This window comes from Bos indicus, chromosome 9 (assembly GCF_029378745.1).
Source record: "Bos indicus isolate NIAB-ARS_2022 breed Sahiwal x Tharparkar chromosome 9, NIAB-ARS_B.indTharparkar_mat_pri_1.0, whole genome shotgun sequence".
Lineage (NCBI taxonomy): Eukaryota > Metazoa > Chordata > Mammalia > Artiodactyla > Bovidae > Bos > Bos indicus.
Window position 1 is genome coordinate 43819098 of NC_091768.1, and position 16187 is coordinate 43835284.

General features: G+C 37.1%; 1 protein-coding gene and 1 non-coding gene across 2 annotated transcripts in view; one reads left to right on the top strand and one right to left on the bottom strand.

The window, feature by feature from the left end:
- CRYBG1 (crystallin beta-gamma domain containing 1) overlaps positions 1-16187 on the bottom strand; it is a 232342-nt gene that overhangs the window by 181147 nt on the left and 35008 nt on the right. The gene's annotated exons all lie outside the window — the stretch shown is intronic.
- TRNAC-ACA (transfer RNA cysteine (anticodon ACA)) lies at positions 7984-8056 on the top strand. Its single transcript has one exon. It is a non-coding gene; the product is annotated as a tRNA-Cys (tRNA).

The window sequence follows — 16187 nt, forward strand, 5'->3', positions numbered from 1 at the left end:
TATGGGGAGGGAGGAGGGAGGAGGGTTCAGGATGGGGAACACATGTATACCTGTGGTGGATTCATTCTGATATTTGGCAAAACTAATACAATTATGTAAAGTTTAAAAATAAAATAAAATAAAAAAAAATATGAAGGAGAAATCAAAAGCTTTACAGACAAGCAGAAGCTGAGAGAATTCAGCACCACCAAACCAGCTCTCCAACAAATGCTAAAGGATATTCTCTAGACAGGAAACACAAAAAGGGTGTATAAACTCAAATCCAAAACAATAAAGTAAATGGCAACAGGATCATACTTATCAATAATTACCTTAAATGGAAATGGGTTGAATGCCCCAACCAAAAGACAAAGACTGGCTGAATGGATACAAAAACAAGACCCCTATATATGTTGTCTACAAGAGACCCACCTCAAAACAGGGTACACATACAGACTGAAAGTGAAGGGCTGGAAAAAGATATTCCATGCAAATAGAGACCAAAAGAAAGCAGGAGTAGCAATACTCATATCAGATAAAATAGACTTTAAAACAAAGGCTGTGAAAAGAGACAAGGACACTACATAATGATCAAAGGATCAATCCAAGAAGAAGATATAACAATTATAAATATATATGCACCCAACATAGGAGCACCATGATATGTAAGACAAATGCTAACAAGTATGAAAGGGGAAATTAACAATAACACAATAATAGTGGGAGACTTTAATACCCCACTCACACCTATGGATAGATCAACTAAACAGAAAATTAACAAGGAAACACAAACTTTAAATGATACAATAGACCAGTTAGACCTAATTGATATCTATAGGACATTTCACCCCAAAACAATGAATTTCACCTTTTTCTGAAGCGCACACAGAACCTTCTCCAGGATAGATCACGTCCTGGGCCATAAATCTAGCCTTGGTAAATTCAAAAAAATTGAAATCATTCTAAGCATCTTTTCTGACCACAATGCAGTAAGATTAGATCTCAATTACAAGAGAAAAACTATTAAAAATTCCAACATATGGAGGCTGAACAACACACTGCTGAATAACCAACAAATCACAGAAGAAATCAAAAAATATATCAAAATATGCATAGAAACTAATGAAAATGAAAACACAACAACCCCAAACCTGTGGGACACTGTAAAAGCAATGCTAAGGGGAAAATTCATAGCAATACAGGCATACCTCAAGAAACAAGAAAAAAGTCAAATAAATAACCTAACTCTACACCTAAAGCAATTAGAAAAGGAAGAAATGAAGAACCTCAGGGTTAGTAGAAGGAAAGAAATCTTAAAAATTAGAGCAGAAATAAATGCAAGAGAAACAAAAGAGACCATAGCAAAAATCAACAAAGCCAAAAGCTGGTTCTTTGAAAGGATAAATAAAATGGACAAACCATTAGCCAGACTCATCAAGAAACAAAGGGAGAAAAATCAAATCAATAAAATTAGAAATGAAAATGGAGAGATCACAACAGACAATACAGAAATACAAAGGAGCATAAGAGACTACTATCAGCAATTATATGCCAATAAAATGGACAACGTGGAAGAAATGGACAAATTCTTAGAAAATTACAACTTTCCAAAACTGGACCAGGAAGAAATAGAAAATCTTAACAGACCTACCACAAGCACAGAAATTGAAACTGTAATCAGAAATCTTCCAGCAAACAAAAGCCCAGGTCCAGACAGCTTCACAGCTGAATTCTACCAAAAATTTAGAGAAGAGCTAACACCTATCCTACTCAAACTCTTCCAGAAAACTGCAGAGGAGGGTAAACTTCCAAACTCATTCTATGAGGCCACCATCACCCTAATACCAAAACCTGACAAAGATGCCACAAAAAAAGAAAACTACAGGCCAATTATCACTGATGAATATAGATGCAAAAATCCTTAACAAAATTCTAGCAATCAGAATCCAACAACACATTAAAAAGATCATACACCATGACCAAGTGGGCTTTATCCCAGGCATGCAAGGATTCTTCAATATCTGCAAATCAATCAATGTAATACACCACATTAACAAATTGAAAAATAAAAACCATATGATTATCTCAATAGATGCAGAGAAAGCCTTTGACAAAATTCAACATCCATTTATGATAAAAACTCTCCAGAAAGCAGGAATAGAAGGAACATACCTCAACATAATAAAAGCTATATGTGGCAAACCCACAGCAAACATTATCCTCAATGGTGAAAAATTGAAAGCGTTTCCCCTAAAGTCAGGAACAAGACAAGGGTGCCCACTTTCACCATTACTATTCAACATAGTTTTGGAAGTTTTGGCCACAGCAATCAGAGCAGAAAAAGAAATAAAAGGAATCCAAATTGGAAAAGAAGACGTAAAACTCTCACTGTTTGCAGATGACATGATCCTCTACATAGAAACCCTAAAGACTCCACCAGAAAATTACTAGAACTAATCAATGAATATAGTAAAGTTGCAGGATATAAAATCAACACACAGAAATCCCTTGCATTCCTATACACTAATAATGAGAAAATAGAAAGAGGAATTAAGGAAACAATTCCATTCACCATTGCAACAAAAAGAATAAAATACTTAGGAATATATCTACCTAAAGAAACTAAAGACCTATATATAGAAACTATAAAACACTGGTGAAAGAAATCAAAGAGGACACTAACAGATGGAGAAATATACCATGTTCCTGGATCGGAAGAATCAGTATAATGAAAATGAGTATACTACCCAAAGCAATCTATAGGTTCAATGCAATCCCTATCAAGCTACCAACGGTATTTTTCACAGAGCTAGAACAAATAATTTCACAATTTGTATGGAAATACAAAAAACCTCGAATAGCCAAAGCAATCTTGAGAAAGAAGAATGGAACTGGAGGAATCAACCTGCCTGACTTCAGGCTCTACTACAAAGCCACAGTCATCAAGACAGTATGGTACTGGCACAAAGACAGACATATAGATCAATGGAACAAAATAGAAAGCCCAGAGATAAATCCACGCACCTACGGACACCTTATCTTTGACAAAGGAGGCAAGAATATACAATGGAGAAAAGACAATCTCCGTAACAAGTGGTGCTGGGAAAACTGGTCAACCACTTGTAAAAGAATGAAACTAGAACACTTTCTAACACCTTACACAAAAATAAACTCAAAATGGATTAAAGATCTAAATGTAAGACCAGAAACTATAAAACTCCTAGAGGAGAACATAGGCAAAATACTCTCCGACATACATCACAGCAGGATCCTCTATGACCCACCTCCCAGAATATTGGAAATAAAAGCAAAAATAAACAAATGGGATCTAATTAAACTTAAAAGCTTCTGCACAAGAAAGGAAACCATAAGCAAGGTGAAAAGACAGCCTTTAGAATGGGAGAAAACAATAGCAAATGAAGCAACTGACAAACAACTAATCTCAAAAATATACAAGCAACTCCTGCAGCTCAATTCCAGAAAAATAAATGACCCAATCAAAAAATGGGCCAAAGAACTAAATAGACATTTCTCCAAAGAAGACATACAGATGGCTAACAAACACATGAAAAGATGCTCAACATCACTCATTATCAGAGAAATGCAAATCAAAACCACAATGAGGTACCATTTCATGCCAGTCAGAATGGCTGTGATCCAAAAGTCTACAAGCAATAAATGCTGGAGAGGGTGTGGAGAAAAGGGAACTCTCTTACACTGTTGGTGGGAATGCAAACTAGTACAGCCACTATGGAGAAGAGTGTGGAGATTCCTTAAAAAACTGGAAATAGAACTGCCATACAACCCAGCAACCCTACTGCTGGGCGTACACACCGAGGACACCAGAATTGAAAGAGACACGTGTACCCCAATGTTCATCGCAGCACTGTTTATAATAGCCAGGACATGGAAACAACCTAGATGTCCATCAGCAGATGAATGGATAAGAAAGCTGTGGTACATATACACAATGGAGTATTACCCAGCCATTAAAAAGAATACATTTGAATCAGTTCTAATGAGGTGAATGAAACTGGAGCCTATTATACAGAGTGAAGTAAGCCAGAAAGAAAAACACCACTACAGTATACTAACGCATATATATGGAATTTAGAAAAATGGTAACGATAACCATGTAAGCGAGACAGCAAAAGAGACACAGATGTATAGAACAGTCTTTTGGACTCTGTGGGAGGGGAGAGGGTGGGATGATTTGGGAGAATGGCATTGAAACATGTATAATATCATATATGAAACAAATCACCAGTCCAGGTTCGATGCATGATACTGGATGCCTGGGGCTGGTGCACTGGGATGACCCAGAGGGATGGTACGGGGAGGGAGGAGGGAGTGGGGTTCAGGATGGGGAACATGTGTATACCTTTGGCGGATTCATGTTGATGTATGGCAAAACCAATATAATATTGCAAAGTAATTAACCTCCAATTAAAATAAATAAATTTATATTAAAAAAAGAAAATAATGGAACACATCACATTTAGTAAGGATAAGCATTGTTCATAATTTTTTTAGTTATGTGTTTGTATGTGTGTTTTATCAGGGAAGGTTGAGTGTCAAAGTGATGCTTTCAAACTGTGGTGTTGGAGAAGATTCTGAGAGTCCCTTGGACTGCAAGAAGATCAAACCAGTCAATCCTACAGACATCAACCCTGAACATTCATCGGAAGAACTGATGCTAAAACTGTAGCTTCAATACTTCAGCCACCTGATACAAAGAACTGTCTCAGAAAAGACCCTGATGCTGGGAAAGATTGAAGACTGGAGAAGAATGGGACCACAGAGGATGAGATGGTTGGATGGCATCACAGACTCAATGAACATGAGTTTGAGCAAGTGCTGGGAGTTGGTGATGGACAGGGAAGGCTGGCATGCTGCAGTTCAAGGGGCTGCAAAGAGTTGGACATGACTGAGTGACTGAACAACAACAACAAAGTAAAATGCATTTCTCACTGCTGATCACAATCAGAGTTGGGAAGTGCTGGCATTACACTGTAGAACAAACCAGTTATGTTTAAAATCCTTTACTGGTGTTCCACTGCCAACGACAAAGCCCCTTATCTTTAAGGGGCACAAGGCCTTGTATAGCTTTCTCTCAGTGTCAGTTTATTCCATGCAGCCCCTTGTTCTCTGTGTTCTAGTCACAAAGAGACATTTTCAATTCCTCCTCCAACAGATTGTTTGGTTAAGAACCTGTCACAGGTCAGACAAAGCTCCAGGAGCATAAGCTAGCAGAGGCCAGCTCCCTGCCCCCACAGAGCTTACAATTAGGGTCTTCCATGCTCCCTCCAACCAGTGGGCCTGCTTAGCATTCTGGCCCCCACCCCTTACCCCCACTGCAGCACTCCCATCCCGCATACTGTTGAACTGAAGATCTATAATGATCACCCCTTCTTCAGGCCACAGACAAAGGTCTCAGTGTCATTTCTTTGGGTCACTTCCTCTGACAAGTCCCCATCATTTATCGAATGATTCTGAGGGAGTGTCAAAGACTCATTCACAAAATAAGAGAATGATATACTAGTGATAGAAAATGTGACTCAAAAATTCTCAGAATCGAGTTTTCTATTTAAAAAAAGAAAAACGAAGGGAAAACTCTATGATAGACAACACACACAAAATACAAGTGATGTCCAAAGCATTCACCAGTTCTTTCTGAAGAGTTGCTTGCTACAGATGAGTAAACAGAGGCTCCTCTTTGCTTTTATTAAACAGAATCATCCCTGGGAAACAACCCTGACCTGGCAACTCAGATCTTGGAGTCTTAGTCTTGCAGAATAGCAAATGTGTAGCAAATTCCAGCAGGAAGTAATGAACTTCCTTTTGGGCTCAGCAGGGGATAAAGAAAGAATATTATGTCTGTAAAATTATTGGAGAGGTTCCTCTACTAGGTATCACATTATGCTTGTACAACTTCAACTTTCCCCAAACCACCTCTCCACACATTTATGAAAAAAAATATTACTTACTACAAATGAGTTCAATTCTATTATTTACTCTACATGTTGAAAAGAGGTTAAGAGGGTCTTCACAATTTTAGATTTAATATCAAGAAAAAAATTATTCATACTTTTTACCTGAAAACTCAGTTATGACCAGAAAGTCATTAGATAATTTAGGAGGAGAGGTCATGCCTGCAGGCACTGCCTCAGTTTGAGCACACCACTGGATCACTGATCAACACCTCCACTAGCTAGCAAGACAGACAGTTCCCCAAAGCACCAGCAACTCTCATAACTCTCCTCACCTTTTCTTGGCTTAAAATGCTCTTCTTCTCACCTTCCTCTACCTAACAAACTCCTGCTCCTACTTTGAGATTTAGCTCACATCTCCTTTGCGAAACCTTTGACTTCCCCTCAAAGAACTGACCACCCTCATTTATCTCCTCATAAATACTGTGGGGGTCATAATTTTCATATAATATTATAGAGAGTTGCTCATTGTCTGTCTATACCACTAGATAATGCAGTCCATGTAGGCAGGAACTGTATGACATTCATCTATTTCTATTCTCATTCTTTGCACAGTGCCTGGCACTTATCAAAGTTTATTCTGTGTTCTATAAGTATTCAATAAATACTTAAGAGTCTACTCTTTTTGTGTGTGTTTGCTTTAGGTTTTTAGTCATAAGTAGAAGAATATGGAATCGGGTGACAAATGTTGAGTCAACAGCCAGGGAAACTGTACTAACTTGTTTCTGTGATCAGGACAAGAAGCAGGGTCAGGTACAAACAGCAAACTCAGGAGTACAGCGTGACCATAAAGCATATTTTGTTTGGGACCCTATCACAAAGTAAGCTACCTTTGTTTTCAGAATGTTCTGGCTGTTTTTGCCATCAGCCCTTTACTCATTCTGAGTCTACTCTTAAAGGGCTCTGACAAATCATTTGATTTCTTCCAACACCAAGGCCAATCTTTTCAAGACCACTTGAAACTATTCTGCCCTCACATGTGATCAAGCTGCTCCTCCTGCATCTGTTTTTATTCCTATGCTTCTGGAATATTTTTTCCATCCATTTCTAGGGCCCAATAAAGCAAACAAGAAAAAATGAGAGAGAGAGAAAACACAAACACAATTGTTGTTCAGTCACTCAATCAAGACTGACTATTTGCAACCCCATGGACTACCAGCATGGCAGGCCTCCCTATCCTTCACTGTCTCCTGGAGTTTGCTCAAACTCATGTCCACTGAGTCGATGATGCCTTCCAACCATCTCATCCTCTGTCACACCCTTCTGCTCCTGCCTTAAATCTTTCCCAGCATCAGGGTTTTTCCTGATGCTCTTCACATCAGGTGGCCAAAGGATTGGAGCTTTAGCATCAGTCCTTCCAATGAATATTCAGCATTGATTTCCTTTAGGATTGACTGGTTTGATCTCCTTGCTGTCCAAGGGACTCTCAAGAGTCTTCTCCAACACTACAGTTCAAAAGCATCAATTCTTTGGCTCTCAGCCTTCTTTATGGCCCAACTATCACATCCATACAAGACTACTGGAAAAACCATAGCTTTGACTAGACAGACTTTTGTCAGCAAAGTGATGTCTCTGCTTTTTAATGCGATGTCTAGGTTTGTCATGGCTTTTCTTCCAAGGACCAAACGTCTTTTAATTTTATGGCTGCAGTCACCATCTGCAGTGATTTTGGAGCCCAGGAAAATAGAGTCTGTCACTGTTTCCATTGTTTCCCCATCTATTTGCCTTGAAGTGATGGGACCAGATACCATGATCTTAATTTTTTGAATGTTGAGTTTTAAGCCAGATTTTTTCACTCTCCTCTTTCATCTTCATCAAGAGGCTCTTTAGTTCCCCCCTTCACTTTCTGCCATAAGGGTGGTGTCATCTGAATATCTGAGGTTATTGATATCTCTCCTGGTGATCTTGATTCCAGGTTGTGCTTCATCCAGCTCGGCATTTTGCACGATGTATGCTGCATATAAGCTGAATAAGCAGGGTGACAATATACATACTCCTTTCCCAATTTAAGACTTCCCTGGTGGCTCAGACGGTAAAAGCATCTGCCTACAATGCAGGAGACCCGGGTTCGATCCCTGGGTTGGGAAGATCCCCTGGAGAAGAAAATGGCAACTCACTCCAGTATTCTTGCCTGGGAAATCCCATTGATGGAGAAGCCTGGTGGGCTACAATCCATGGGGTCGCAAAGAGTCGGACATGACTGAGCGACTTCACTTTCTTTCCCAATTTGGGACTAGTCCGTTGTTTCATGTCCAATTCTAACTGTTGTTTCTTGACCTGTATACAGATTTCTCAGGAGGCAGGTAAGGTAGTCTAGTATTCTCATCACTTGAATTTTCCTCAGTTTGTTGTGATCCATGCAGTCAAAGGCTTTGGCACAGTCAATGAAGCGGAAATAGATGTTTTTCTGGAATTCTCTTGCTTTTCTATGATCCAGCAGATGTTGGCAATTTTATCTCTGGCTCCTCTCCCTTTTCTAAATCCAGCTTATACATCTGGAAGTTCTCAATTCATGTACTGTTGAAGCCTAGCTTGAAGGATTTTGAGCATGACCTTGCTAGCATGTGAAATGAGTGCAATTGTACTGCAGTTTGAACATTCTTTGGCATTGCCCTTCTTTGAGATTGGGATGAAACAACTTTTCCAGTTTTCCGGCCACTGCTGAGCTTTCCAAATTTGCTGGCAGATTGAGTGCAGTCCTTTAACAGTACCATCCCAAAGAAAAAGAAATGCAACAAGGCAAATGGTTATCTGAGGAGACCCTGCAAATAGCTAAGGAGATAAGTGAAAGGCAAAGGAGAAAGGGAAAGATATACCCAACTGAATGCAGAGTTCCAAAGTATAGCAAAGAGTAATAAGAAAGCCTTCTTAAGTGAACAGTGCAAAGAAATAGAGGAAAACAATAGAATGGGAAAGACTAGAGATCTCTTCAAGAAAATTAGAGATATCAAGGGAACATTTCATGCAAAGATGGGCACAATAAAGGACAGAAATGGTATGGACCTAACAGAAGCAGAAGATATTAAGAAAAGGTGGCAAGAATACACAGAAGAGCTGTACCAAAAAAAAAAAAAACCAGTCTTAATGACCCAGATAACCATCATGGTGCAGTCACTCACCTAGAGCCAGACATTCTGAAGTCTGCGGGCCTTAAATAGCATTACTATAAACAAAACTAGTGGAGGTGATGGAATTCCAGCTGAGCTATTTAAAATCCTAAGAGATGATGCTGTCAAAGTGCTGCAGTCAACATGGTAGCAAATTTGGAAACACAATTACACTAATATAAAAAAATGAAAGAAAAAGGGCACTTCCTCAAGTAAGATTTGGCAATGTTTGTTTTTATATGTGCAAGCAATATCTTTAATAAATAGTCCATCTTAAAGGACGTATCTGGAAAATCCAAACTAAAGTTATCACACAGAAAAATTTCTTTCCAAACTGTAAGAGAATATTTAAAGCTTATTTCCCTGGGTCCACATGTTTTTAGAGATTTTACCATCTCTATACTACATATCCAAAAAGTTGTTCAAATGGATGTTCTCAACAAGTTCAAAACTGTCTAACAGAAACATGAATACAACTTGTTTTTTAAAATAACTTTTTATTTTGTGTTGTGATATAGCTGGTTAACAATGTTGTGATAGTTTCAGGTGAATAGCGAAGGTACTCAGCCATACATATATATGTATCCATTCTCCCCGAAACTCCCACCCAAGCTGCCACATTAACATTGATCAAAGTTCCCTGTGTTAGGTCCTTGTTGATTATCCATTCTAAATACAGCAATGTGTACATGTTGATCACAAACTCCCAAACTATCCCTTCCCTCTCCCTTACCCCTGGAAACCATAAGTTCATTCTCTAAGTCTGTGAGTCTGTTTCTATTTTATAAGTTCATTTGTGTAATTTCTTTTTAGATTCCACAGGGAAGGAATGTCATTATTTCTCCTTCTCTACTGACTTACTTCACTCAATCTGATAATTTCTAGGTCCATCCATGATACTGCAAATGGCATTATTTATTCTTTTTAATGACTAAGTAATATTCCATTGTATGTATATACCACATCTTCCTTATCCATTTCTCTGTCAATGGACATTTAGGTTGCTTCCATGTCTTGGCTATTGTAAACAGTGTTGCAGTGAACACTGGGAAGCATGTATCCTTTTGGATCATGTTTTTCTCTGGATACATGCCCAGGAGTGGGATTGCAGGGTCGCATGGTAGGTTTATTTTTAGTTTACAGAACCTCCATACCGTTTTCCATTGTAACTGTACCAATTTACATTCCCACCAACAGTGTAGGAGGCTTTCTCCACACCCCCTCCCGCATCGGTTGATTGTAGATTTTTTGATTATAGCCACTTTGACTAGTATGTGGTGATGCCTCACTGTAGCTTTGATTTGCATTTCTCAAATAATTAGCAATGTTGAACATCTTTTCCTGTGCCTCTTGGCCATCTGTATGTCTTCTCTGGAGAAATGTCTACTTAGGTCTTCTGTGCATTTTTTGATTGGGTTGTTTGTTTTGTTGCTGTTAGATGTCATGAGTTGTTTGTATATTTTGGAGACTAATCCCTTGTCAGTCATGAATGTAACTTTTTAACTTCCTGGTATTAAATGATTGAGATGCAACAAGGACACCAAGTTGTAAGGTGGTAGTGAGTTATTTTGGTCTAGAAAGTTAGAAGAATAAAGTATAAACTAAGTTATAATCTAGATAATTAAAGGGTGAAAAACAAATTCCTTTTAAGCATATTGTGAAAACTGACTACAATGTTTGACTCATGTTAGTATTTTCTACATACTGAATTATCAAAGTGCTGACCCAAAGGTTTTTCTGATGCAAAGAGGCTTTGACAAGAGATAGCAAGGTGACTCACCAGGCTTCTTCAGTTATTTTGTAAATGCACAGACTTCAACTTAAATTAAATTTGATATTTTAAAGTACTCATATGTATTTGTTGAGTGCTTCTACTATGGAAAATAAATTGGCTCCCTGGGCAAACTTTCTCATTGGAAAGGTTTAATAGCAATGTGAACTACAGTTCTTAACAAAACCTAGGTAAAAATAAAACACTAAGACTGTTGTTTCTTCAGGTAGAATTGTATTGCTATAAACTTCTATCTTAAAACTGCTTTTGCTGCATCCCATAGGGTTTTGGTCATTGAGTTTTCATTGTCATTTGTTTCTGGGTATGTTTTATTTCCTCTTTAGTTTCTTCAATGATTGCTTGGTTATTTAGTAGTGTATTGTTTAGCTTCCATGTCTGTGTTTTTACAGTTTTTTTTCCCTATAATTGATATCTAATATCATATATGGCTAGTGGGAAGCTGCTGTAGAGCACAGAGAGCTCAGCTCAGTGCTCTGTGATGAGCCAGAGGGGTGGGATGGGGGTATGTGGGAAGAAGGCTCTAGAGGGAGGGGATATATTTATACACATGGCTAATTTATGTGTATAAACCTAACACTGTACAACCTAACACAACATTGTAAAGCAATTATATTCCAATAAAAAAATGGCCATAGTACTCAAAACTATTTACAAAGTTAATATAATTTCTATCAAAATACCCATGACACTTTCACAAGACTAGAACAAATAACCCTAAAATTTATATGGAATCACAAAAGACCCAGAATTGCCAAAGCAATCCTGAAGAAAAAGAATAAAGCTGAAGGCATAACCCTTCCAGACTTCAGGCTACATTACAAAGCTACAGTAATCAAAACACTGATATTAATATATAGATCAATGGAAGATAATAGAGAGCCAAGAAATAAACTTGCTCACCTACAGTCAATTAATCTATGACAAAAGAAGTAAGAACATAAAATGAAGAAAGATAGTCTCTTCAACAAGTGGTGCTGGGAAAGCTGGACAGCTATATATAAATCAAAGATATCAGAACACTTCCTTATATCATATGCAAAAATGAACTCAAAATGGTTTAAAGACCTAAATATAAAATGATACCATAAAACTCCTAGAGAAGAACCTAGGCAAAACATTCTCAGACAGACTGTAGCAATGTTTTCTTAGATCAGTCTCCTGATCCAAAATAAAAAAAAGTAAAAATGAACAAATCTACCTAATCAAATTTAAAGCCTTTGCACAGCAAAGGAACCATAAAGAAAAGATAAGCTATGGACTAGGAGAAAATATTTGCAAATGATACAATCAACAAGGGACTAATATTCAAAATATACAAACAATTCAATCAAAAAGGGAGACGATGACCTAAATGGAAAATTTTCCAAAGACGACATACAGATGGCCAACAACACATGAAAAGATGCTCACTAATTATTAGAGAAATGCAAATTAAAAACTACAATGAGGTACCACCTCATACCTGTCAGAATGGCTGTCACTAAGAAGTCTACAAATAATACAGACTGAAGAGGGTGAGAAGAAAAGAGAACTCCCTATTGAGAATGTAAATTAGTGCAGCCACTGTGGAAGACAGTACAGAAGTTTCTTAAAAAACTAAAAACAGCTACCATATGCTCAAGCAATCCCATTCCTGGGTAAATGTCCAGAAAAAATAAAAACTCTAATTCAAAAATATACATGCATCCCAATATTCACAGCAGCATTATTTACAGTAGCCAAGACATGAAACAACCCAAGTGCCCATCAACAGATGATTAGCTTAAGAATTTAAGAAGTCACACACACACACACACACACACACACACACACACACACACACACACACACACAGAGGAATATTACTCAGCCATAAAAAAGAATGAAGTAATGTTATTTGCAGCAACACGGATGGACCTAGAGAATATTATACTTAGTGAAGTCAGACAGAGAGAAAGATTTACACTGTATGACATCATCTATATGTGGAAACTAAAAAATAATACAAATGCATATATAACCAAAATAAAAAGAGACTCACAGATACAAGAAATAAAGTTATGATTACCAAAGGAATGTGGCAAATTAGGAGTATAAGATTAACAGATACAAACTACTACACATAAAATACATAAGCAAAAAGGGTGTACTGTATAGCACAAGGAATTATATTCAATATCTTATAATAACCTATAATGGAATATAATCAGAAAAAATTGCTGAATCACTAAGCTGTACACCTGAAACTAATATTGTAAATAAACTATATACTTCAATAAAAAGACACTTCCTGTATATTTTATAGGAGACAGAATTTTGCCATCAATTGCTGAAATGGCTTCTGAATTCACTGAAAAAATTGTTGAATTTTTATTGTTGTTATTCTCTTCCCTCTGCTTAGTATGCTCATGTCTACTGGGTCTGAGATCCTTGAAAGTAGGGAAGATGGGCAAGGATTCAGTCTATATATTGTACTTCATAACTTCCTGGAGAAAAAAAAAGAAAGAATTTGTATGATAGATCGGTGAGACTTGGTATTTGGGGCACTTACTGATAAACTATGGTATGTCTCATGATAACACTAATTACCAGAGAATGTAGGGCCCTATAAATTTAATTTAGAGACAGTCGATACCCAAAGGCTTCACTGATGCAGAGATGCAGCAGCTCAAATTCCTGCATTTATACAAGCAAAGGGTAAAAATCACAGGATTTCCTGGAATTAAATAGGGAGTGGGTGAGTATTACAATTTATCCCTAGTCAATCCTTTGTTAGAAATGTTTCAAATGTAGAGATTATCACTCAGTGGTCAGAGAGTGGATGGTGATACGCCCCACTGATTTCATAGAGGCAGGTATGAAAATAACCTTCCAATGACCCCAAACCGTCTCATTCTGGGCATAATGCCGACTTCTGCACTTTGTGTTCCTTGATCACACCCTCTTCTTTATCAGAAATGAGGGACCTAAAGCCGAGGATTATAGAAAGATTATGTTGCAGGTCATGATCTGAATGTAGCTCGTTAAAACCCTTTTAAAGTGTAAGGGTTAGTTAAAACTAACCCTTACAGTTCCTAAACTATAATCTGGTGTTGTCTTATTTGAGGCAACAATGATTTCAAGTCCTCTTTAATTCTATAGTCATGTACATGTTAAAAGTAAAGTGAACCAGGATTAAAGCCATTTGGAAAAATATAGCACTTAAATACAATGACTTCATGTAATACCACAGCAACTTCAGTTTGGATGTCTTTGCATACCATGATATAATCAATCAAAATTCAAGCAGTGGGTGTTGCCCCGAGGTCTTGTTTTTCTGGCAGAACAGGGAATCAGCAAGTACATGGTCTGCATATTTGGTCAAAAGACAATATTATTAAACTTGACCTTTCTATTGACATATGCTACAACTGGCATACCTGAGATTTCAGGTATTGGTTTTTCTGACTCTGGTGCTAAAGATGTCAACAAGGAAAAATCGGGCCTTCTTGAAATGCTAGAAATGAAATTACATATTCTGGCAAGAGTGGTAGAATTCTCCCTTGCTAGAGGTTGGTAAAGTCACACACACAGGTGCTAATATTATAATTACTTAATGTATTAACTATAGAAGAACTGTGATGTGCTCTTTACTCCCCACTGAATTTATGAGTTCATTTTCTGTCCACTCTGAAGCAGCAGTTCTGTTTGGACAGATCTGTGAGAGATTAATCAAAGGTTGACACTCTTTCACCATAAACACAGAAATGTGAGATAAATTTTACCAAATTAAAATTCATAGCTGAGCTAAAAAGAGAGAGAAAGAGAAAGAAAAACAAATATCTTGGCATCAGAAATAAAGAACTCAAAGCAAAATAAACGAGCACACAAGCTGGCACTCAGACATCCTGATGGGGATAGCAAATCCAGAAATAAGCTCTAATATCTAGAGATTAGGGCTTTAATGATCCTGAGGAAACAAGTCACATAGCCCTGGGATCATGCAAGGCAGAGAGCTGGAAATAAGACCTGGTCATAAAGCTGGATCCATGGGTAGGATACATCCTCCATGAAAAGGGAAGCAGAAACACGCCCCATCCCCCAACCGCAACCACCACCGCCACTGACCCAGGGAAAGACCAAGAAAGCCTGCTATGTGCCCAGGGCTCAGGATAGGGAAAAGAGTCTCCCGTGAAAAACACAATGCCAAAGTCTGAATTTATAGACCTTGCATTTACCTTTGTAATGCAGTAATCACAAGCTGAGGAATTAATGCAAATAAGTGACTTGAATAGGAGTTGATTAGATGAGACTCTGGCAGGTAAAGTAGAAGCAAAACCACTACTCAGAGAAAATAAAATCCTGTGTCTTTGAAAATTTGTAATCTCATATCTAAATTATTCATGGGCCCAAGGATACATCATAATTAGAACTGTAAAACACAGTCGAACAACAATAAAAATACTGTATAACAAATTAAAGGTATTTGGATAAATCAGTACTTGGAAGATAATTCAGTTTTAAATATATGTGTGTGTGTATGTGTGTGTGTGTATAAAGAAAGACTAAAAATTAATGAACTAAGCATTCACCTAATAAATTAAAAAGGAACAGTATAAACTTAAATGAAAAGGGATAGAAAGATAAGATTCAAAATTAATGAAATAGGAAACACATACTTGAGAGGAAAAAGAAAATTAAAACCATGAGGAATAATGACAGAAACTGAACTGCAGGAACAGAAATGGTTTTCTAAATCATGAAAATATTATGCCAATATATTTGAAAATGTGAAGAGTAGAAACTTCTCTAAAAGTATATAAATTACTAAAATTGACTCAAGATAGACACAGTGATTAAAGTCCTAGTGAGGAAACTGAAACAGTATTCTAAAAACTACTCAAAAGCTCACTGGCCCTAATATTTTTACAGTAACCTTTACTAAAGCTTCTGGTAACATTTATCTTGTAACTCCTCTTATGTAAAGTGTTACCAAGAATAGAGAAAGAAGAAAAGCTCACTAATTTTTTAAGGCTCATATATCCTTGATATCCAAACAGACATGGGTTATAAAGAAAAGAAAACTATCGGCCAATCTCAATTATAGGTATAGTCATAAAAATGCTAAATAAAATATTAGCAAAATGAATTTCTCCAAGTATACAAAATAAAATGTATCTTCACCAAGAAGAATTTACTCCACAAATTCCAGCCTGATTTAACATGAGACAATTGATGTTACTATTAATATAACAAATGTGAAAAACAGATTAAAGGAGAAAATTTGTTTTTTTTTTTTTTTTTAATATACACAGAAAATCTCATGGTAAAATTCAGTAGCCATTCATGTTAAAATCCTCT